This window comes from Mus musculus, chromosome 4, assembly GCF_000001635.26.
Source record: "Mus musculus strain C57BL/6J chromosome 4, GRCm38.p6 C57BL/6J".
Classification (NCBI taxonomy): domain Eukaryota; kingdom Metazoa; phylum Chordata; class Mammalia; order Rodentia; family Muridae; genus Mus; species Mus musculus.
The window spans coordinates 57,612,086-57,636,578 of NC_000070.6; the positions used below are offsets into that span (position 1 = coordinate 57,612,086).

Sequence of the window (24,493 nt, forward strand, 5' to 3'; positions counted from 1 at the left end):
TTGGTCAGAATCCACAGGCAGCTTTGTTCTAACGTCAGTGCTGGAAGCTGCCTTTTGAGATGCTGGGTAGCCTCTGAAGAAGGGGAATATTCGGAGCAGGACGGATAAAGCCAAAAGCATTGACTGCGCCTGGGTCTACACCCAGAGCAGCATCTATAATCCCTCTGTAGATACACCTCTGACTGGAGATGGTCAGAGGGACCTTACCCTGAACCCATGTGGGGGCAAATGCTTCCAAACAGCTCCAGATTTAGACCTCAACAGAGTAGTTGACTTCTAGTTATAACACTCACAGATAATTCTAGAATTTGGGGGCAGTCCTTACCCTGGCTTAGCCTTTCATTTTCTACTTAAATTAGAAGCTCTTGAGGCAACTTTTAGTTTTTTGAGAAGCCGTACGATGGGAAATGGAAAAGGTGTGCCAGTAAGATAGTCAGACAGTGACCACAGTGGGGACCATTGGGGAGAAGCATGGGACTTATCCTGAAGAACCTTCTGGAACCAGGTGGGGATGTTCACTCTTGGAGCTGGCTGCTTGACAGAAAGGTGACCCTCCCAGGCACTGTAAAAAACCTGGGGGAGGCTCACAAAAGATTCACAGAGCATAGACAGGCCGGCCTGTTTCTTACCGTGATTATTCTTGTGTGTGGCGGGGGATGAGTAATAGGAATTTGAATGCTCTATATAGAGAATACTCTGAATTGTTTTAGCAAAGAGAAAAGAAATGCTTTGCTGTGCTCTGTACTTTTTCCCCCCAAAGCCTTTGAATTACAATTTTGTGTTGCTAGAGTTCTCAAGGCCACGAGCCTGGGGAAGGTTACTGTGCCTCTCTGGTGGAAATGCCAGCTGCTCTACCACAACAGGAACTATGCGACTCTTCCTTCGCTCCTTCACTTCTGCGCTAAGTCCTGGAACCTAGTTAGGGGTGTGGTTCTGGGCTTCCTCTGCTTCTCCAGTGACACCTGCCTGTGCTGATATGTGGTTACCTCTGCCTATGTCACCATGATCTCTGATACCACCACTTTTGCTTTCCAAAGTCTTGTCTGGAGTTGTCACAACAGGCTAGTTCTGACTTGGCAGAGCGTGCTAACCGGGGTCAAAATGGGCGCATTTGGCTCTTTCCGTCTCTAGGGCCAATGTCTCCAGCAGGATCCTTTAGTTAAAGTCTTATGCCACTTTGACAGTTACGTGAGTTACAGCTTTTCTCAATCTCTATGGCTGGTTTTGGTGCTAATAATTGGTAACATTGAGCCATGCAAAACCAGGCAAATGTCCATACAAGAGTCATGACACAGGTCTAGACATGCATAGCTTTTACTTATGAAGGGAACATCAAGTGGAAGATTGGATCATTAGGACATACATAATGATTGTGATTGTCATGAATAGGTCATATTTAAGTAGGAGGTGACAGATTTAATATTCTTAGAAGGTATGTTTAAGACATGCCCCCCAAGATAGCCTATGGCCAAGAATTTGAATCTAAAGGAGTTCCCCCTTCACAGGCCAATCCACAATTGTCTTTTAAAATATATAATGAATTAATATACATGTCCAAAGAACTTAGAAAACCTAGCAAGGAAATAATACAAAACTCTAAAAATGAATTTAGAGTGCAGCTCTGCTTGTGGTTTTTCAGCCGTAAGTATTAATGCCTGGGCAAGGCATGCTTAGTCAGGCCATAAGTAGCTGCTGAAGCGTCTCAGGAAGCCTCCTGGAGAGGTTTTTGGACCTTCAGGGGTTTTAGGAGATAATGGCAAGACTGCTTTATTATGTATGATTATGCTGGAAAACACATTTTGATGCAGTTGTAATTACTTGATTTTACTTTACCATTTGGTTCGTTCTTGACTTGCAAAAAGGAGCCAGGGAAATTAAGCTTCTCTGGACAAATTGGAGGAAAGGGGGAAGAGTTAAGAGAAAGTGAAGGTCTGAGTTGGGACGAAAATTATCTTGGGGTACAAACAGGGTAGAAGGGGAGTGTGGGTAAACCAGGCAGAGCTACCTGGTATTTCTTTCGGTTGTGAATATCACTGGTAGGCTTTCACATCTTCTGTGAGTGGGCATAATCGATTCAAAAGAGCATGGTACTTGTCAGTGCCATGATCCTCAAAATATGGTCTCTTCAAGGATGCAGATCTCCTAATCGAGTGGAGATAAAAGCATGAGTCCTTGCTTTGATGGATGGTGAACACCCCGTAGGATGCTGCTATCAAGTGTCGCTAGACTAGCAACTATTACTCCCTGCTCTGGGATACCACGCTAGGGAGCCCCAATGGTTCTTCACTTACAGATGTGATGCTGTTGCTGGTGGTAGTGGTGGTGAGACAGACAGTCAGGGTCAGTCCGAACTCAAGTTGGAATTCTACTGTAGATTTCAATGAGTTCAAGGACTCAGATTGGTCTTTCAAAAATCCAGCTACTGGTGTGGTAACCTGCACAAGACATGAACAAGATCAAACCAGCTAAAAACCAGCTGGAAAGCCCAGATGGGAAGCTCCTCTCTAGGCTCCACCCCTCACTGAGGAGCTATTGGCAGTTGATAGCCGCTGGGGAAGAGAATCTGTCTTTCTTGAGGTACTTCAACCACTGGGTTCCCATGTTCCATTGGATAGCCCAACTCCCATGCACATATGGACAGCACTAGCTGAACTTAGTAGGCTATTTAAGAAAGAAAGAAAATGAAGTTGGAAAGGGCACATCATGCTGAGGGTTACGAAAGTAACTGGAGAGAGAAAACAGGGGGTGGATATGGTCATATTTTGTTATGATAGTTATATGAAACTCTCGATAATAAAGAGGAATTACAATGTTACGAAATCTCTAGCTGCTGGAAACTGGAACTAGTCAACCAATCTTGAAATGGCCTTACCAGAGGGTGGGGATATAGCAATAGGGTGCGGGATTTTTCTGTGGAAGGAAATGAGAATCATTTGATGATTCTGTAGCTATTGATTTCACAGTTCATTTTCTGCCTCAGCTCTTATTCATACCTATTGATTAACAAATAAAAGAAATAATACTTATGTAAATATTTTTTAAGATTAAGGAAAATTCCCTACTGTTGGTTACATTAAACTTGGATATTTGCACAGGCTATCTCTCTCTCTTTGAGAAGCCCATCTCATACTCTGTTGTCTCACATCCCCCATAAGGTCTGTGGTTATTCTCTACCAGGAATCTTGCATTCTGTCTAAGTTTATCTTGTTAGACTCATAGATTTCAGTGAGTTACTTCCTTACTTGCTGTCCTGGCCAGTTTTATGTCAACTTGACACATGCTAAAGTTTGTCTGAGAGGAGGAAACCACAGTTAAGAAAATGTCTCCATTCCCAGGAGGCAGAGGCAGGCAGATCTCTGTGAGTTCAAGGCCAACCTAGTCTACATAGTGAGTTCCAGGACAGCTAGGGCTATTACACAGAGAAACGCTGTCTCAAGAAGAAGAGGAGAGGGAGGGAGAGAAGGAGGAGAAAAGCAAGAGTCCGCCATAAGAGTGGGCTATAGACAAGCCTGTAAGACATTTTCTTAATTAGTTATTGATGGCCAGGGCTCAGCTCTTGTGAATGGTGCTACGCTGGGTTGGTGGTCCTGGGTTCTATAAGAAGGCAGGCTGAGCAAGCCATGATGAGCAGGCCACTAAGCAGCACCACTCCAGGGGTAGGTCCTTTGCATCAGCTACTGCCTTCAGAATCCTATCTTGTTTGAGTTCCTGTCCTGACTTTGATGATGAACATTGATATGGAAGTATAAGACAAATAAAACCTTTCCTCCCCGACTTGCTTTACATCGTGGTGTTTCAGGAGGCAGCATTAGAAGCCCTAATTAAGCAGCTGGGCAGTGGTGGCACACTCCTGTAATCCCAGCACTTGGGAGGCAGAGTCAGGCAGATTTCTGAGTTTGGGCCAGCCTGGTCAGAGTGAGTTCCAGGACAGCCAGGGCTATACAGAGAAACTCTGTCTCGAGAAAGAAGAAAAAAAGACACCCGCTGCCCTCTAACTTGGGAAGGTTTTAAGACATAAAAGCAACCTATGTATCTTGGTTTCTCCAGCGTTGTGGAGCAAAGTCACCACAAATGGTGCTAGTGGCAAATTTAGTTGAGGGAATCTAGGGGATTGGCCTGTGACTTGAAGATAGTTGTGGTTTCTAGTTTCTCCATCTGCTGTAAAGTTCTGGGGTTGTGGGGAAGGGAACATGAAGTATTTCTGTATACAAAGGAGTCTCCTTTGTTGCAATTTCTCATGTAGCCGGTTGCTTCTTCCTTTTCTTCACTAGGGCTACACAACCTCAGTCCATAGAGCAGAGTTTGGGGGGTGCCTGTGTGGTTTTTAATGTTTCCATTTCAGGTCTCAGGACTTAGAGACTGAGTTGTATTTGGTAATCTTATGCACTTACCAAAACATCAATTGACCAATCATTGACTGTGTGTGTTGGAGGGTGTAGAGGATAGATTCAGCTGTCATTTCTCAGTCATCCACCTTTTGAAATGGTCTCTGACTGGCCTGCAGCTGGACTGGCTGAGCAGCAGCCTCTCTGCTTCCTCAGCACTATGACAAGCTCATGCCACTGTACCGGGTCCTTTTATATGGGTCCTGGGGCTCAGAGTTCTGCTCCTCCTGTTTGCACATCAAGCACTGAACAATCTCCCTAGCCTATAAATTCTTATAGTTTATGGGAAAGACTAATGTGGGCACTGGAGAGGTGGATCCGTGGTTAAGAGCACTTGCTGTTCTTCCAGAGGACTGTGGTTCAATTCCCAGCACCCATAGAGCAGCTTACAACTGTCTGTAAGTCTAGTTCTAGGGGACCTGACACTCTTACCCAGACATATATACAGGAAAACACCAATGTACATAAAATAAAATCCTCATTTTTAAGAAAAGCAAAAAAAAAATCCCTAATATTAAGTAATCCTTGATTTAGAATTTGGCCATGTAGACATGTAACATAAATCAATTCAGTTAGGAGAAAAGGAAAAAACAAAAACAGAAACAATGATAGGCAGGACTGAGGGGAAGAAAAGAACAAGCTGCTGAGGTGAGGGGACTGTTTCTCCATGATCGCAAACCTGAATTGAGTATGAGCTGGGAGACTCATATGTGATAGTCAGCCTTTGCTGTCAGCTCTACTGGCTACGGATGGGTGTCTTTTTGTAGTCATCTGGGAGACACAGCTATGGGCACAGCCTTGCAGGTGTTTGTAGAGAGAATTATCCAAGGAGGGGAAGCCCTTCCAAAGTACGCACAGCTCCATTTCATATACTGGGGTCTCAGACTCAGTACAGAGGGAGGAGAAAGACAAGTGCTTGTCACCCCTTTCTCTGCCATCTGGTCTACCCAGATGTGAGTAAGGGCTCATCAAGACAGATGCAGCTGTTCTTACCAACCATGCCTTCCCTGTCAGGATGAACTCTCTCTCAAACTGTGAGCCAGAGTAAGTCCTTCCTCTCCGAGGTTGCTCCTCGGCAGGTTGTCACTAATACATTCTTGAATTTGCATAAGTCTCTTTTGACCCCTGTTAATTATTTTTGTGTTTAAAGAAACAGATGCTTCTCATGTTTTATGGCCCCAGCTTTCTTTATGCAGTGATCAGAGAAATGCTGACCTGGTCCACAGTCAGGAGGAGAAGGGAGCTGTATGGATTCCTTGTGAGACAGTGTTGGGGTTCCTGAACATTTTAAGGGTTTTTCGAGGGTGATTTTGTTAGTAACTGGCTTTCATTTTATATGTTGGCTAGGAACTGAATGTGTCTTTAGAGACCCAGACTTCATTGACGAGGAAGTCTCTCAGATTGGTGAGCCTTGTGTATCATACATCTATGCTTAAAATTCTGATCTTGGCCCAGCTGCCATGAAGACTGAGTAAAGCTGGCCAAGCAAAGCCTCTTTGTCCCTGCCTTCTCTGCTTCAGATAGCTGGGTGAAGAAAGAGCTGTGAGAAACAGCAAAGACTAACATCCCCCTAAGCCTAAGTTCTGTTCACTGATGGCAGGGAGTGTGTTTGTGTGATTTTTAACTTAAAGGGCTGAGCCAATAGCTCTAAAGCCTAGTTTGGAAGAATGGCACCAGGGTGAGTGGAACGGGAAGGGGCAGGGTTTAGCATCTATCAGATGCAGTGTGTTATATGTATTCAGGACAATCTTCCGTGGACTGAGAAACTCACCATCGTACTAATGGCCCCTGAAGCTTAAAACTAGTCACAGCAACAGAATAAAGAGATAGAAAATCTCTCCCTAGTCCTCTTGGCTGCATATAACTCATGTGCCCAGCAATCCTGGGTGGTTACTGGAAGGTATTGGACTTAAAACAACCTATTTCTCTGATAAGCAAACTCTAAGTCAATACAGAACTCTCATTCTGACTGCTGAATTCATCTTTTTGTTACGTGAGGGGGCTGGGGATCAAAAAGTTTCTCCTTTGGCTCCTTTGACTTGAGCTGTCACTTAAATTTTAAAAGCCAATTATTTTGAAGCAGCAGAGCCTCACAAATTCTAAAATCCAAACCAGATGTCAGCCATTCAGAATATAAATATTTTCTTTTGGGGAGAATTTTGACAGATTGTGTTTCGGTCTAATTCCAGTAATATACCTGTGTGAGAGACAGGGGAAGACCTCACTAACTGACAAGGCTATGTCATGTGTAAAAGGCTTCATGCCTGAAACAGCAAGGCCCTGATTCTTCTATGGGGTCAAATACATCACGCCCTTATGCTAACCTTATATGGTAGGTTTTACTACCCATGTCTCAAACTGAAACCCAGACATCTTAAAAGACTTACAGACTGTCAATTTCTGATCCATAAAACCCACAATCAGCAACACTAAGCCAACAGCCCCGGGGTTTCCTGTATCCCAGCACACCACCCAGTGAGGCAGCGAGTTCAGCCAAGCTCCATTTCATAGATAAGCAGACTGCGGCACAAATCCAGTGTTGTCATGAAAGTGAAGGAAAGACGGAAGAGAGAAATCACAGTGTCTCCCTGCTCTGAGAGCCACTTCATCAATTTCCAAATCTAAGGGAATGGGGGTGGGAGGGCGGTGCCATCCTAGATCTTCAAAATAGAAATGCCCTAAATGTGATGTGGTGCCCTGGATTGGATTTCTGGAACAGGGGTGGGCAGGGTGGGGTGTTTGTGAAGGGAAAATAGACTCCAGACCCAATAATTTAACTAATCCCACAATATCACAGACATCTTGATTTTGGCAAATGCATCATGGGTATGAAAATGGTACCATTGTGAGAAGCTGGTTAAAGGGCATACTGCAAGTGTCCTAGCCAATGCTCTCAACTTGACTAGGCCAAGCGTCACCTGAGAAGAAAGTCCCAACTGAGGAATTGCCCAGATCAGGTGACCCTGTGATCATGTTGGAAATTGTCTTGATAATTGACATTAGGAGGACAAAGCCCACTGTGGGCAGCATCATTCCCTAGGAGGTGGTCCTAGGCTGTTTATGAAAGCTGACTAAGTATGAGCAAGAGTGAGCCAGTCAGATACGTTCCTCCATGATTTCTGCTTCAAGTTCCTGCTTGAGTTCATTCCCGACTTCTCTCAGTGATGGACTGTGACCTGGAAGTATAAGAGGAGATAAAACCTTTCCTCCCTTAGGTTGCTTTTGCTTGTTTGGTCTCTTTCTTTCTTTCTTTTTTTTTTAATCACAGCAACAGAAAGAAGACAAAAATAATAATTTCCTACACTGTGTGTCTATCACTTTTACATATTTAAAATGATTTATGATTAGAAGGTATTTCAGAAATGGAAACACCAGTCTTAGTCTTACCGAGGTTCCTGTGCGTGTGGGCTTGCACACGAGTGGGAGTGCACTCGTGCATGTGTCAAACTCCCCGCTGCCTCCCCACCTGGGATGGTGTATTCGTTACTTCACTATTGCTGTGATGAAACACCATGGCTAAGGCAGCTTATAGAAGAAAAGATTTATTCGGGCTATGGTTCCAGAGGGTAAGAATCTATCACCATCATGGCAGGCAGATAAGGCAGCAGAAACAGCTGAGAGATGCGTCTTGAATCCCAAGCAGGAAGCAGAGAGAACACACTGGAAATGGCTCAAGTCTTCAAACGTTCAACACCTACCTCCACTGACACACTTCCTCCAACAAGGCCACACCTCCTAAGTCTCCCCACCCAGCACCACCAACTGGACACCAAGTGTTCAAATGTCTGAGACTGTGGGGGGACATCTTGTTCAAACCACCATATGGGTATGAGAGGAAAGAAAGCCCACACAGCTGAAATGTGACATGCCCTGTAGGTCTTGGCAGCTCTGTATCATGAATGGGAGTCTTATGCCTCATGAATGAATCAAGTACTACAAAGGGATGTGTGTGCATTTGTGTGTGTGTGTGTGTGTGTGTGTGTGTGTTTTTCAAGAGGTCAGTGATAACAGTGAGCATAGCATACATACACTGGACTAGACTAATCCAAGTACATCCTACTTTTTCCTCTCCTGTCTGGATACTGACAGTTGCAAGTTCAGGTACATTTACAAATGTTCTGCTTTGTCTTCATCTTTCCCAGGGGACACAAAAAGGTCCTTTGGGTCACTGATGGGAAAAGCTAGCCTAAGGACTGCACCCCCTGGTTTTTCTTTGTTTTCCTTGATACCTCATGTGAATACAGAGAGGCTATTTTGCCAAGGAATTAATGACTGTGTCCTGGGAGGTGGCAGAAAGCTAAGTAAAGATTCTTCATAATTTAGGAGAAAGCGGCTTCCCTGGGCTTCTGGGCGGTGGCTGCAGAAGTGCTCAACTTGCTAAAAAATGGCTCTATTAACTAGACTCAAGATTCTCTGGATTTATGGGCTGGGATTGCTTCTTACTGTAATTGCCAGAGTCTCCCATGGGCCAAGACAGCATGGGTCAGCCTGTCCAGGGTGTTTTTTACAATTCAGTATTGGGAGAAAGAGAAACCCTGATCCAGGATGTCTAGAACTATACAGAAGAAGGGTATTCAGGGGTCAGAGTACCCACTTCCCCAACCCCATCCATGACCTGAAGAAGAGCTGCACCCAGCACCAGCATCCTTGGTGCAAATAGAAGCAACCAGTGTGATCGTGTTCACCCATTCCTTTGTTTAGTGAGTGGCTACCATGTATCAGACTCTCTAATGAATATCGAATGTGACAGTCTCAGAAGTCCCGACTCAGGGAATCTTGTTATGATGAGAGAGGATGGATTTGAAAGCAGCAAATGAGAAAACCGAATCATTTTAGATGTGAGAAACAGCCAGGTGGGAGATAAGCGTGGAACAGATAGATAGGGGCTTTAGACAGTGTGGGTTATGATGGCTTTGGGACTGAGAACTGGAGAATGAAAGGGAAATGCAAAAGTGACATCCTGAGAGGACAGCAGGCTCTTTCTCTGAGGTCCTGTGTAGGAAATGGAGGTGCCAAATTGCAATGGCGATGGCTTGGGATGAACCCCAGACTCAAGCTGGGGGAGAAGTTCACAACATTGAGACTGAGATCTGGGGCCGGGGAGAGACCCCATGAGCATGAGAACTGGAGTTTAGATTTCCCAGGACCCATGAGATGTCAGGTGAGCATGGTGGCTGCCTGTGATTGCACCCTCAGCACGGAAGACAGGGGATGCCCCAGAGCAAGCTGCTAGCAAGACCAGCTGTATCGGTGACCCCCGGATCTGACTGGGAGACTCTGCCTCAGTGAATAAGGTAGAACAGCTATTGATGGTGTCCTAACACCAACCCTGGGCCTCCACATGCAAACATTAAAAAAAAAAACCAAAACACTATACATACACATGTGAAGAGAGAGAGAGAGAGAGAGAGAGAGAGAGAGAGAGAGAGAGAGAGAGAGAGAGAGATTAAAGTGTGTGGTTATAGAGCCTCGACTCTAGAACCTCTCCAATGTTGCTATTCTCTAAACAGTTCCTCATACCATGGTGACCCCCAACCATAAAATTATTTTTGTTGCTATTTCATAACTGTCTTAGTTAGGGTTTTACTGCTGTGAACAGACACCATGACCATGGCAAGTCTCATAAAGGACAACATTTAATTGGGGCTGGCTTACAGGTTCAGAGTTTCAGTCCATTATCATCAAGGTGGGAACGTGGCAGCATCCAGGCAGGCATGATGCAGGAGGAGCTGAGAGTTGTACATCTTCATCTGAAGGCTGCTAGCAGAATACTGGCTTCCAGGCAGCCAGGATGAGGGAGTTAAAGCCCATACCCATAGTGAAACACCTACTCCAACAGGGCCACTCCTTCTAATAGTGCCACTCCCTGGGCTGAGCATATACAAAGCATCACAATAACTATAATTTTGCTACTGTTATGAATCATAATGTAAATAACCAATATACAGGATAGCTGGTATATGGCCCCTGTGAAAGGGTCATTTGACCTTCAAAGGATCCATCCATAGGTTGAGAACTGCTCTAGAGGGAGGGAATAGGCAGCAGGTTGATATCACAGTTGCTACCCAGGTAAATCCTAAACTGTGCCCAAGGGTGGAACAATTAACTTGACAGGCTCTTTGTATCACACAAGAAGTCTCTGGTTACTATGGATCTTACACAAGTCCTCTTGATTAACCAAGGACTGGTCATCCTCTGTCACTGAAACCTTGACTGAGGAACACACAGTATGACTGCAGGGCCTGATAGAGTCAAATAAAAGCAGTCCTACTCTCTTCTGCCTCTTTGTGGCCAACATTTCTGAATCTTTCTTCTTTTGTCTGCAAAGTAGAGACAATAATGTTGCCTCCTGGTGACATGAGACACAGATAAAGTAGCATGTGACAATTCCAGGGGTATACAGCTCTCAGCCGTAGCCTTCCCTCAACATCCTCCTCCCTGCTTGCTTCTAGGACTGTGGGATATATCGGGTAAGTCTGGTCCTTTGTTTTCTTCTGTACAGCGTCATGATTGGGCCAGCAGTGTGCCACATATCAAACACCACGCCTTCCTTCTTTCACTTTACTGTCCCTGTTTGAATGTTGGCCGAGACAATGTTTCAGTGGTTGGACAGTTTCTATTTTTGCACAAATGTGTCTGTGGCTGGTGATATAACAGGCATATGGCATTCCGTTCCACCAGAAATATGGCCACTGAGGAGGCGGCTGCATAATGTTCTCTACCTCTCTAGATCCTTGACTTAATTACATAAACATAAGACCCCCTCCTTCAGCCAAGGTCCCTGTCATAAGTCCAGGGATTTAACAGACATCTTGCAGGCAGGGATTTTTTGTTTTTTGGTTTTTTTTGCCAACCTCAGACAGGTGGTCCTGATGCAACAAAGTTGCATTAAAGTCTCTAATAAATGATAAAATGGTATGTATAACTAAGAATTATTTGTAAATATTTATGATCTAGAATCAGTATTTTATTAGTATATATATATGTTATGTCCTTATAATCCTGAGGTAGCATAAAAATTTCTCGGACTGAAAGGAGCTGTGAGTGAAGAAAATTTAAGAAGCCTTGCTATAGTGGAGTGGGGTGTGCTGCCTGTCCTGGGTTGTAGTGGGGTGTGCTGCCTGTCCTGGGGTTCTAGTGGGATGTGCTGCCCGTCCTGGGTTGTAGTGGAATGTGCTGCCCGTCCTGGGGTTCTAGTGGGATGTGCTGCCCGTCCTGGGGTTGTAGTGGGGTGTGCTGCCCGTCCTGAGGTTGTAGTGGGGTGTGCTGCCCATCCTGGGGTTGTAGTGGGGTGTGCTGCCCGTCCTGGGGTTGTAGTGGGCTGTGCTGCCCGTCCTGGGGTTGTAGTGGGCTGTGCTGCCCGTCCTGGGGTTGTAGTGGGCTGTGCTGCCCGCCCTGGGGTTGTAGTGGGGTGTGCTGCCCGTCCTGGGGTTGTAGTGGGGTGTGCTGCCCGTCCTGGGGTTGTAGTGGGCTGTGCTGCCCGTCCTGGGGTTGTGCCTGCTGGGTTATTACCCATGTTTTTCGTGTTGATTCTGTGTCTCAGAGGTCAACAGGAGAACCATTTGGACTGACTGCTGAACTGAGGGGTTGTGACAGAGACTGTAAGGCCAGAAATATTTACTGTATGAACTCTTGCAGACCAAGTTTGCCTGCACCTCTGCAACTAAGGATAGTGGTCAGTCACGCAGAATCCTCGCAGAAGGGACAGGAGCTTTCACCAAAATCCTTTATTTCCTCATGATGCCATACCCAGGGTCTAGCTTTTACCTGGGACCTTTTCTTCTCTCTACTCGAAGTCAGGGATCTTCTGACGACTAATGTAGGACCCAGAGCCCCTGGGCCGTGTGCTTTAGACAGTGCCATCGGAGGCAGGCAGACCTCTCAAACGCAGCCTAAGCATGCACCTTCCGAATCCAGCCAGGAATCAAAAAGTAGGTGTGTTTCCTCCTTACCGTTTGGTATTCGTCATAAACCTTGTTTGGTTTGGTGATCATTTTCTCTTGTCAGCTAGATAGCTTTCTTGTGTCAAAACACAAAATTAATACAAGCAAAAAACAAACAAACACTCACAAAAACATCCAAACACCTTTATAGGGAAAAACAACCCACAACACAAATGAGAAGAGAAGTAGAAATCTATTGTAGTGGCAGGGAAGCCTGCCATCTGATGTGCTTGTTTCTTTTTTTTTTTTACACTATCTTTTTTAACCTTGCATTGCATCAGATCTGTATCGAATATGACATATTAATATTTGTCCTCCAGTCCTCACAATGGTACGACACTGGACATTAAATTCTGGTTAAGGTTACTGAGACAGGGGGATAAGAAGGATAGAACAGTCTTGTTCATTTTGCTGGCATGGCTTCCTAATAGGAGGCCGAGTCAACCTGAGAGCTTATGTACTTCTCAGGTTCCTGGTATAACTGATGCCTTCCCTGGCTGGCCTCAGGTTGTCATCTGCACAGGCCAAAGGTATGGTTTGTCCCCAGGATGGCCTTAGAGGCTCTGTCACAACCCTCAGCTCTGCCGATGACCTAATTTGTTGTCCACTCACAGAGCCACAGAAGTGTTCCTTGACCCCATCACTCACATCTGTCTTGCAGCTGCAGCTGGATTGTAACCTGCATGAGCCCCTTGATGCCTGCATAATTTGACCTCACTTCTCCCCACAACATAGAATCCTAAGAAATGGTTATGATTACCTGAGGGACATTAAAGAGAAACATTAAACATGCCAGGCCCTAACCGGAGGGATTCAGGTCCAGTGGACGGTACCTGTTCTTCCGTACCTTCTTCCTGAGTTTTGAAATGCAGTCTAGCACCAGCACGTTTAAGGGAATATTTGAGGCACCAAAGTTTTTTATTTTAGCTCAAGGCCAGATTCAACTAGAAAATCTTGATGATGTTCACCACTGATTTATAACTTCCTCTTAACTTGGCCTTCTGATCTGATTTATCATGCCTGGCCTGGATATAAAATAGTAATCTTGGCACTGAGATGCTCAGCTGGTAAAGTGCCTGCCTGGGGTGTGTAATGGCTCAGGTTCCTGCACCTCACAACCTGAGGGTTGGCCGTACAGAAGTGTCATGCCAACTGTTGGAAAGTAGAGGCAGGAGGATCTGAAGTTCAAGGCCATTCTCAATCACATAGAGAGTTCAAGGTCAACCTGGGTTACTTGAGACCCTGACTCAAGAAAAGGAAGGAAGGGAAGAAGAGAGGGAGGGAGGGAGGGAGGGAGGGAGTGAGGGAGGGAGGGAGGAAGGAAGGAAGGAAGGAAGGAAGGAAGGAAAATAGAGATGTAAACTAAGGTAGGAAAAGTCTCATGGGAAGGGAAATTAGGCACATGAGGGTGAGGATGAGAAATGTTGCCACAAAGAGGCAGCACTGACCCTCCAGAGGGCCAAGACAAACTCTTTTCACCTCTGTGCCTCAGACCCCACCAGCCTTTGGCAGAGACCTACACTTTGAAGAACAAAGGAATCCATGAAAACAGAAATGTGGCTGACTAGTGTCACGTCTTCTAACAACATTGACTGATAGATAGTTCAGTTGACATTGAAGAAGATGGAGCCCAGATTCACCTCAGCCAAAGCAGTTGTTTAAGCTCAAGCCAAGAGACTGTGCCCAAGAAGATCTTTCCACCTTGGCTGACATTGAAACCATCTGGCAACATTCACAACCTCCAATACTAGACCAGTAAGATTCGAATCTCTGAGGTTAGGGCCTGGCATATTTAATGTTTCTCCCTAATGTCCCTCGGGTGATCATAACCATTTCTTAGGGTTCTATGTTGTGGGGAGAACTGAGGTCAAATTATGCAGGCATTAAGCTGGCTCATGTAGTTTTCAATCCAGCTGCAGCCGGGAAACAGGGGTCAGGACACACTTCCATGGCTCCAAGAGTCAGAGTTCTTGAATCTGGCCCCAGACTGTAGCCAGGCCTCTAGAGGATCTCCCAAGGCACCTGGGGAGAGAGTGGCAGCAGAAAAGAGTTTCATTTTCTTCAGAGCTGCTATGGATCCCACCTCCAATCCTCCCATCCCCCCACCCCCAGGGCAGATCTCTAATTACCTGGGCTCGGGTAGGGCTGCCTCCTTTCCTGGAGAACCCCACTGAGCAACACTGCTACTGTGTGGAGGACAGATCTAGGTGGGAGAGCCTCCCCTTCCACAAGTAAGCTTGTTATTCCAATGACAAAAGCTGAGGCGGGAGCATAGTGAGTTCGAGGCCAGCCTTGGCTGCACAGTGAGAAAAACCATAAACAAACAATAATAATAATAATAATAATAATAATAATAATAATAATAATAATAAACAATAATAATAATAATAATAAACAAACAACAACAACAATAATAATAATAATAATAATAATAATAATAATAATAAGGTTGCACTACGCTTTTTTGTATTCACTTTACATCCCGATTGCTGCTGCTTTTCCTGTCACCTCCTTCCACAGTCCTTCCCCATGCCCCATTCCCTTCTCCTCTGAGATGGTGGAGGCCCCCTGGGTAATCCCTACCCAAGTCTCTGTGGAGCTAGGCTCGTCCTCTCCCACCGAGGCCAGACAAGGCAGCCCCGCTCAAAGAATATATCCCACATATGGGCAACAGCTTTTGGGATAGCTTATTGGGTTGTTCTGGACCCACATGAAGACTGAGTTGCACATCTGGCACATATGTCTCGGGGCGGGGGGAGGCTAGCTTTAGCCTGTGTGTGCTCTTTGGTTGGTGGTTCAGTCTCTTGAGAGCCCCAAGGGTTCAGTTAGTTGACTCTGTTGGTCTTCCTGTGGTCTATCCCCTTCAAGGCCCTCATTCCTTCCCCCAACTCTTCCATAAGAGTCCCCAGGCTCCACCCACTGTTTGGCTGTGGGTGTCTGCATCTGTCTGAGTCAGCTGCTGGGTGGAGCCTCTCAGAGGGCAGGCTTGCTAGACTCCTGTCTGCAAGCACAACATAGCATCATTGATAGTTCTTGCCCATGGGATGGGTCTCAAGTTGGGCCGGTTATTGCTTGGTCATTCCCTCTGTCTCTGCTCCATCCCCCATCCCTACATTTCTTGGAGAAAAGATAAATTTTGGGTCAAAAGTTTGTGGGTGGGTTGATGTTTCTATTGCTCCACTGGGGTTCCTGCCTGGCTACAGGAGGTGGCCTCTTCAGGTTCCATGAACCCAAAGCTGTTTGTACACTGTTTTTGAAACTGAGTACTTGAGAATCAGTCCTTCTCTCCGCTCTCCCTCTTCTCCCCAGTCCCTCTGGGTTTCAGGGATAGAAAACTCACATAAGGCCCTGGGTTTGTCTTCCACCCCACCCCCCAAAGTGATAGTGTTTTGATATTGAAAATATGACTCTTAATAGCTTTTTAACATGAATTTTAATGGCTGAATTTTATTTATTTGTTTTTAACCAATTCATCAAGAAATTCTTCTCTAGGCATAGGTTGTGTTTGGCTTGGTTCCAGGCATGAGCATCAAACCATAAATGAGACACACAGATAGACAGACAGACAGACATGCTCATTATGGAGCATGAATCTTATTCACTGAGACAGACGGTGAACAAATTAGAAACCCCATCAGGGATGAGTTCTGTGAAGGTGGCTGTTATTTCTCATCTGTCAGAGATCTCAGCAAGGGTAAGAGCTGCTGGTGAGGTGGCTCAGTGGGTAAAAGGACTTCCTGCCAAGCCCGACGACCTGAGTTTGATCCCCAGACCCCACGTGATGGTAGAAGAGAACTGACTTCCACAACTTATCTTTGGCTTACACACACACACACACACACACACACACACACACACACACACACATGCGCGCGCATACACATAACACACCAAATAAATAAATATGTTTTATAAATTATAATAAAGATAAGCAATTTTGTATTTTGTGGATTTCTTCATATGACCTTTAAGATGGTCTTCTCTCATCCTAAGATTACATACTCAGATAACTTTCTTGTGTTTTCACTCTTTACATTGCCCAAACCTATCTGTCTACACATAATTTTGGTACTTGGGAAATGTCCTTTTGCACTATAAAGTTTAGAAATGACAAATGAGATCAGGTTTTTCTCAGAGTTCAGTGGGCTCAACCTGGCTGTGTGACCATTCTGATATTAATAGTTCAAGGTCTAGAAGTCAGTTGGAATTCCCTGGAGTACTTAAGTGGAGTCATCTTAGATGCCTACACCCAAAGTAACAAGCCACTGTTTTCTTTGTTGAGATGGGGGGAACACTCACTATACAGCCCAGGATGGCCTCCAATGTGCCATTCCCCTGCCTGTATCCCCAGTGCAGTATGAGTGAGTGAGTATGTCACCACACCCAGAGACACAGACCAATGATAAGAACAAACTACCAGCATATGTTTTGAGAGTACAGCAGTTAGTAATGAAGTGGTAGGTAGTTTCTTTCATTTAAAAAATCTCCTTGGGACCCCTAAAGATGACTAAAAAGGGCATAAATTGGCAAAATGTATTGGTGGAGTTAGTTTTATCTCCTGATTAGAATTATATCATTTAAAACACACAAAGTGGAATTGGAGGGAGGGCAGTTTGTCCCCATTAAAGTTTTACAATGTTCCTGTCTATCGACTTAGTAAGTCTTGCTGTTTGAAATGCACCCTGTGGATACCATCACAAAAGCACATCTAAGATGTACACAGAGGAAGGTCGGATAAACCCGTTTGTGATAACGAGAGGAATACGTCGAACTCCTAAATAATGAACCAGTGGCTAGCTAGTGCATCGGTTAAGGTCTATCTGTGAGCCTCCACGTCAGAGTTCACGAACACGGTGGACTCTGTGTGCCGACAGAGAGAAGGCTGTAAATCCACCACAGTGGACACAGCATGCCTGGAAGGGCAGATCTCGGATGCTGTTTGTAAAGGACCCGCCAACTGTATAGCATGCTGGGACACTCATTCTTTTTAGTAGAAGTCACAGGAAACTAATAGGAATGGTTCCCTAAAGGAAATGGATGACTGAGAATGCCTGGTGGGAGGAGCAGCACTAGTTGCCTTATGTTATTTTATTATTATTTTTGTATGGGTTGTATAATTCTTTCATGGTGTGCTAGTGCGTGTACCCATGTTATTTATATTTTCCAACGTTAACAATACTTGTCTGGGTGTGAATAGTCTGAGTGACTGTAATTTATACTTTTCTATATCAAAAATGTTTATAGATCATAAAGGTTAATCAGATGTCAGCATCTAAGAAACATCAACTCTAGAAAGGGCACTGATGTCTCTGGATTCATGCTAATTTCTGAGTGATTGCATTTCTTGGTCTGAATGTATAGAGGTCTTTCTCTATTTTTTCACATGCTATTTTGTTTCATATCTTACTATGACAACTCTCTTTTGGTGTACCCTAACTCTCCTCAACTATCCTATAGTCTGCAGCTCTGAGATTGGATGGGAGCATTACAGAGCTGCTCTGTGATTGGATGGGAGCATTTCAGAGATGCTCTGAGATTGGATGGGAGCATAACAAAGATGCTCTGAGAGTTTTATGAAGTCCCTTCAGTGTCAAGGTGTTTCCTGTTCTCTTGGGCTTGCCCATCTTCCTGAGACAAGATAGCCAGCTTATTTGAACGCTCTATCCCTTCTTCCAAGCATCTAATTTTAGGGAGACATATTCTGATATTCATATTCCCTCCCTTGAATGTTTGAAGAAACATTCAAATGGAATAGACATATTTTACATTGGCTCTATTAGGCCCCTGGATCCCTTGAAAGTGTCTGCTACAGCATCTGCTTTGAGGGGGAAACGGACATTTTGTAGTTCACCATGTATTGTTGGTGGTTCCAACACAGCTTTGTCCCATTTGTGGTTAACACTGAAAACGCTTCATAATTTTATTAAAAACAAAACAAAACCATGCACTCCTATTTTCAGGGGTGGGCAGTTTTGACAGCAGAAATGTGTGGGATCTTCAAGATCTCATCTGCTCTGGAAGGTGCTTGCATCCCCGTGTGGAGATGTCCAGGTAGTGTGTATTATCTGATCTGGAGTGAGAGAACACTCTCAGTGTTCTAGGGTTAGACTGACGTCATTTCAAGTGCCTTTGGTCACTGCTTGTCTCACAAGACCCCAGGCACTTTACACACCCACCAAGCTCGTGTTCATTAATAAAACTGAGGCAACTAAAGGTACGCATCTCAGAATAGTGTGAGGAATCAATATATAAATAGTTGAAGGGCAGTCCCTGCAGAAACGCATGGCACTTGAGACGTTCTGAGGCTGTTGTTACACTTGTCCCTTGGTATCCCAGGATCTCCCCGAATACCAAAAGGCACACATGTTCAAGTCTCTGACATAAACAGAGATCGTTTTGGCATAAGTCTACACACACATTCTCCCTGGGATACTTTAATTTTATATTTATTTAAGTACTTATATTTATTTATATACTTATTTCAGTGTGTGTGTGTGTAAGTGCCTACAAAGGATCTGAAACTAAATTGCTGCGGTTTGCATTTGACTTGACATTAATAAGCTACATATGTTAACATTTCAGTATAATTAATCATAGTATTTCATCTAACCCCTGCAGGATGTTTCTTGAGTTCCCTTTTAAAGGCTACTTTTAAAGTTTGGCCCAATTAGTGTGTGTGTGTATTTTTCTTTTTCAAAGTCCTTTTTTTTTTTTTTTTTTTTGGTCTTATAATTTCTGTCACAAGCAAAAGCAAAACCAAAAAAAAAAAAAAAAAAAAAACCCACACACACACAGGCATTTATTTTCTTTGCTCAGTGCTGACAACTAGTAGAGGTCAGAATTGGTTGCATAAAAGACTAGTTATATAAATGGAAATGCCAGTCAGAACTAAACCCCAGGAAAGAGTTCTAGAATTTCTCATGCCATGTGAAAATGTTTTAAGTTGAATGGGTGCCTGGTCAGGCAGCAATTTTGATTACAGGAGATATAGACTTGTTCTTGTGGCTAAGCCCCCTCCTCTGTGAGTGTATGTGTGGGCGGGGGGGACAATGTCTATGCATGGATACACGTGTATGAATATGCCTGGCACACACACACATGCTCACATGCGCACACACATGCTCAAGTATGTGAACACGAGTGTGGAATGGGGTAGGGGACAGGCTCTGTTGCTTCTCACCATCTCTCTACCCCCTTTTGGGAAACAGTGGGGAATAGGGTCTCTCTAGCCTAAAGTTGCCAAGTAGGCTCAGCTATGCTGCCTGGCCTGTGAGATTCAGGTTTTTCTGCTTGTTTCTGTCTCCCCAGTGCTGGAAATTTTTTAAGTGTAGGGTCTAAGAACCTGGAGACTAAACTGAGGCCCTTGTCTTATCAGACAAGCACTTTATCAACTGAGCCCTTTCTACAGTCCTGCCTCAGACTTTTTAAGGTCACTATTTTAAAACATTTCTGGTGGAAAGTTTTTATCTTTGTGGGAATATATATATATATTCTTAATTTTCAGTGCACCCATCTAAAAACCTAAAGACTGATGTGGTAGTTTAAATGTAATGGCCTTCATAGGCTTGTATGCTTAAAAACTTAGTTCTCAGTGGCACAGTTTCAGAAGGACTAGAAGGTGTGGCCTTGTTGGGGTGGAGTAGGTATGGCTGTGTTGGAATGGATGTGGTCTTGTTGGAGTAGGTGTGGCCTTGTTGGAGAAGGTATGTCACACTGGGGGCTGGGGGCGGGGGGAAAGATTCTCTCTGCCTGGTCCCTGCAGATCATGATGTAAAGTTCTCAGCTACTACTTCAGCACTGCCTGTCTGCTTCCCACTGTGATGAACATGGACGAACTCTCTGAAGCTGTAAGCAAGCCCTCAGTTAGCCACCTTTATTTTGTAAGAGTTGCCTTGTTCGTGGTGTCTCACCACAGCAACAGAAGAGGAACTAAGACAACTGGTTTACTCATTTCACAGCAAATGGGCATCACACAGGCCTAACAAGGCAGGAGTGATCTCTGTGTTCAGCTAGCCACTTTAGAAGCCTGAATGTAGTAAAGATCTTCATTGATGACCTTGACCTTCAAGCCAGAGAGTGAGTTTTAATATCTAATGGCAGTGAGGCAAGATAGCTGATCTTGAATACTGATAGGTCTGCCAAGCAAGCTCGTCATGCATTGTTAACTGGACGGGCAGTTGGGCAAAGCTGAGTGGGCACCTCCCTGATTATTTTGTGCTTTGTCACCCTGCTTCAGATAGCCCCATCCTCCATCTCTGTCCTCAGATCCATAAATAGCATCCTCTCCGCAGGAGCGCTAAACAGGTAATTATAATGCAACCGTGCCTGGGATGACAGTCTGAGTCCTTAATAGATGAAGTTACTCCAGTTCCGATTTGCATGTTGATTTTCCATACCTTAATTTTCAGGTGACATTTTATGTCCTAGTGTAACCTATATAAAACCTGGGTGGCCTGGTGATCGAGTTCCCTCTCAAAAATTACAAAGAGACACAGTCTAGTTGGCAAGGTAATTCCAGCATCCAGCATCGTTGGGGGCTGGGGGTGGGACACAGCCTCAGAGAATGATTTCATCACAAATGAGTAGCTTGAGGTCATCTTTCCCAGAACTTTGATCAGACATCTCAGCTCATATGTGCTGGTTTGCGGTGCTGGGATTGAACCTAGGACCTCATACATGCCAGGCAAGCACTCTACCGCTGCGCTACACCCCAGCCCGCTCCCACCTTATACTTGAATGCCAAGCTCTCTTCAAGCCCCTTCTTTACTTTCCATGCCTTCTCTCCTCTGTGGCATCCCTCCCACCCCCGTTGCCTTCCCAAAGGGAAGAAGCTATTTAAAACTGTTCTTTGCAGTTTTCAGTACTGTGCCTCTTTTTCTGTTTTGGGCTGCAGAAAGCCTGGGCACCAGCTAGCAGGAAGTTGGGGCTACTGGCTCTGTGAGAGGAGAGGGTCACAAAAATCCCCTTTAGCCCATCATGGGTGGAGTGACGGCAGGCTTTTCTTGAGCGGTCAGAGGAAGAAATGTTACACTTACCATTTGTAATGTTTTTTTCTGTCCTACTGGTTTTTTCTTTTCGCCGCTTATATTTTTCTTCTCTTAGGTAAATTTTGAAGCCTCTGGGTAGATACAGTTTGTTGAGTGTGTCTTCTGGCTTCTTCTCATTGTTAGGCCCTGGAACGCTGGGTGTTAGCCCAAGTTAGGATAAAGTCTTCATTGTCTGCTTCTTACAACTCTGCCAATTCGATCTCTCCTCCTCCCTCCCTGCTCCTCAAGAGCTTATGATCAACCCAAAGGTAGCCACTAGGGCTTCATGGATATTTTAAGCGGTGCCTTTGAAGAGTTTTTGTTAAGTGAAGTAGTAACAGGACCTCCCCAAGCTTCCAGCTGCCACCTTGTCCTTCCCAGTGCCCAGACAGCATTCCATGCAGCAGGAGTGAAAGGGACATTATTAAGTTGCCCCAAAGCAGAGAGAAGTTTCCCTAACTCTTCCCACCACACTCACTAGACCTTTGAACAATGTGTGCTGCACACTAGCAAATGCCCCTTACTATACTAAGACTTTGCGTGTTTATAAAGTTGCAATACTTGAAGGAAATACCTGCTAGGAAAGCACACTATTTACAGAAAGACAATGTGCATGGCTTGTGGGGTCTCCCAGATATTGGGGGTGCCTAGAAACCTTCCTAAGGGATTGAGTTTCCTTCATTCCAGGTGTCTCTTGGGAAACACCGGCCTGGCCAGTGGTTGCTACCACGTCTGTCAGACTCCCCCTGTAATTCCTACTTCGGCTTTCCCTGGTTCTTTCTCAGATTAGCTTTTCAATACTTTCCTCATATGCACAGCAACAGTGATCCTCATGGATCAATACCTCCATCACTATGACATCCGGTTCTATTGGCTAACAGCTGATGGGTATTCAATAATGTATATGTTGTCATTGATCACAAATGTGGATTCATAATGCATCTAAGTGGGAGGTGTCGATTAATGGGATCCCATGCAGAGGAGAGCAAAGAGGCCAGTCCGTTCGTTCAGAGCTATTCAGCATGTGTGCATCACATATGTTCATCATGCGGTGTCTTCAGCTTTAGACATATCCGTCTATGTCCCTGCCTTCTGGAAGCCCACAGTTTAACAGAGGGTGATGATATCTACATAAGTAAATAAATGAAGTGTTTGAAGTATTAATGCAGAAAGACCCATATCCCTAAAGCTGTAATGATGGCAAGTTCAAAGCCAACATGGGTTATATAAAAAGACCTCGTCCATAAGGAAAACCTCTCATCACCTAGTGAGGAGGAAAAGAAAGGAGGGTGTGATGAGGTTTCAGGAAGGAGCAGACAGGGTTTCTGTATCAACAGCGCCCTTTCACTTGTGACAAACGAGTCACCCAAACTAGCTTAAGCAACAGGTAGATGTTAGTATTGATGGTTTAGGAACTCCAAGGATGGCTCTGGCTTTATGCCTGAGTAGACCTGGGACCCAAGCAATGTTTTAGGATCCTGCTCTCTTGCTTTTCGTCCCACTACTCTCTGCATTGACCTCACTTTTATATATATATATAAAACTTCCATGTGACTTGGGAAAACAGCCACTCAGACAAGAGTGTCATCTTGGGACTCTAGCAGAAAGGAGGGGCTCACTTTTTTCCCTAATGCTTGGTGTCCTTGAAAACATGTCCTCCATTCTATTTGAGTCACTCTGCCACCCCTCACATCAAGCAGCACTGCAACTGGATAAAGGTGATTGGTTCAGGCTGACTCCTGTGTAAGGCTGGCTGGGAGGATGTACAGGGGAATGTGACTAATCATAACTGGTGTCCTTTTACAGAGCCATTTTAGCTGCATTCCTCAGAGGAAGCTCAACCAGGAAGGTAAACCCAACAACAGGCAGTCATTACAGCCTCGTGAATATTTAAGCTGTGCTTTCAAAGGTACAGAGTTTGTGTCAAATGAAGCAGTAAGAGGCCTCCATTATTGCTAGAGAAAGCAATCAGAGTAAAACCAGGAAGACACATGCCAGGTCAGGAAACTGCAGGGAGTTGTTGAGGTTGAAGAATATATGGATTAAGGGTTGCTCCTCATGGTGAGGCTATGGAACAGAGCCTTTTAGGCTATGCCAAGGAATCTTGTATTTGCACTAAAGCCGCAGACAGTCTGTGTTTTAGGCAAAGGCTAGGGGGGCATTTTTCATAGTAGAATATTGCTGCGGCCTTGTATGGAGACACATGCCAGTGACCCCACACTCAGGAGGCTGAGGCAGGAGAATGATGAGTTCAAGGCCACCCTCAAAATAAAAGAAGAAAGACTCCTCCTCTGACAACAGTTATAGAAGGGGACTTGATTAATGGGGACCGGTAAGGAGATCACTACAGCAATCCAGATGAGGCTGAGGTGTAAGCGTTAGGTCTCCAGTGTGCCAAAGGTCCTAGTGTAGGATGCTCAATATGGGAGTGTAGAGCTCAGAGGAAGGGCAGGATGATGGAACTCTAGGGTTGACAAGACTGAAGATCTCAAGTTTCCAGTTTGCTTTCTGTTTGGGGAAGAAGTCTGAATACAAAGCTTAGCCAAGTGAGAGACAGAACTGAGCCCTAGGCAGTCCATGTAAGCTGGTGTCAGGAACGGAAGTGTGTCCTGCAACTGTACCCTGCTCAAGCTCCTTGTGATTCTCTCACACCTAGCTCTGAACAGAGGTGGAGGGCATTTCATGATGGCTAATCTTGCTTGTCAGTTTAATGGGTAATAAGTTTCCCATTTAGAGAATGGTTTGTCCACATGAGGGCATCTTGGGAGTGAGAATTCCCATACAAATAAAGGCACAAGAGAAGGAACATGTGGTAATGTTTTGGAAAGGACTAGACACACAGAACATGCATTGAGTCATGGGTATCTTGTATACATAGCATACTGTATCTTGCTATGGTTATAAGTGTAGGATATCTGCATGTCTTGATAGTCAATGATAATAATAATAAATATGCTCCTTAGAATCCCCAGGGCCTGGACAGAAGTGCTTGCCTTATTGTAAAGCCCCAAGAAGCTGGGAGGAGGACTCTTTTTAGCAAGTCCTGCTTTTCCTATCTACTGTCAGAAATGTGATGCTTTTGGGCATACTCCGGTATTCTGTAGCATTTGGCTGTATGATATTGATTGGAGTCCTTTGG

At 44.8% G+C, this 24,493-nt stretch overlaps 1 protein-coding gene and 1 long non-coding RNA gene across 6 annotated transcripts in view; one reads left to right on the forward strand and one right to left on the reverse strand.

The window, feature by feature from the left end:
* The window catches only part of Pakap (paralemmin A kinase anchor protein), a 462,510-nt gene that overhangs the window by 177,611 nt on the left and 260,406 nt on the right, over positions 1–24,493 (forward strand). The gene's annotated exons all lie outside the window — the stretch shown is intronic.
* Positions 1,902–10,065, reverse strand: Gm52699. Its single transcript, XR_003955212.1, has 3 exons — positions 10,041–10,065; positions 2,292–2,435; positions 1,902–2,142 (listed from the first exon to the last, which is right to left on the reverse strand). It is a non-coding gene; the product is annotated as a predicted gene, 52699 (long non-coding RNA).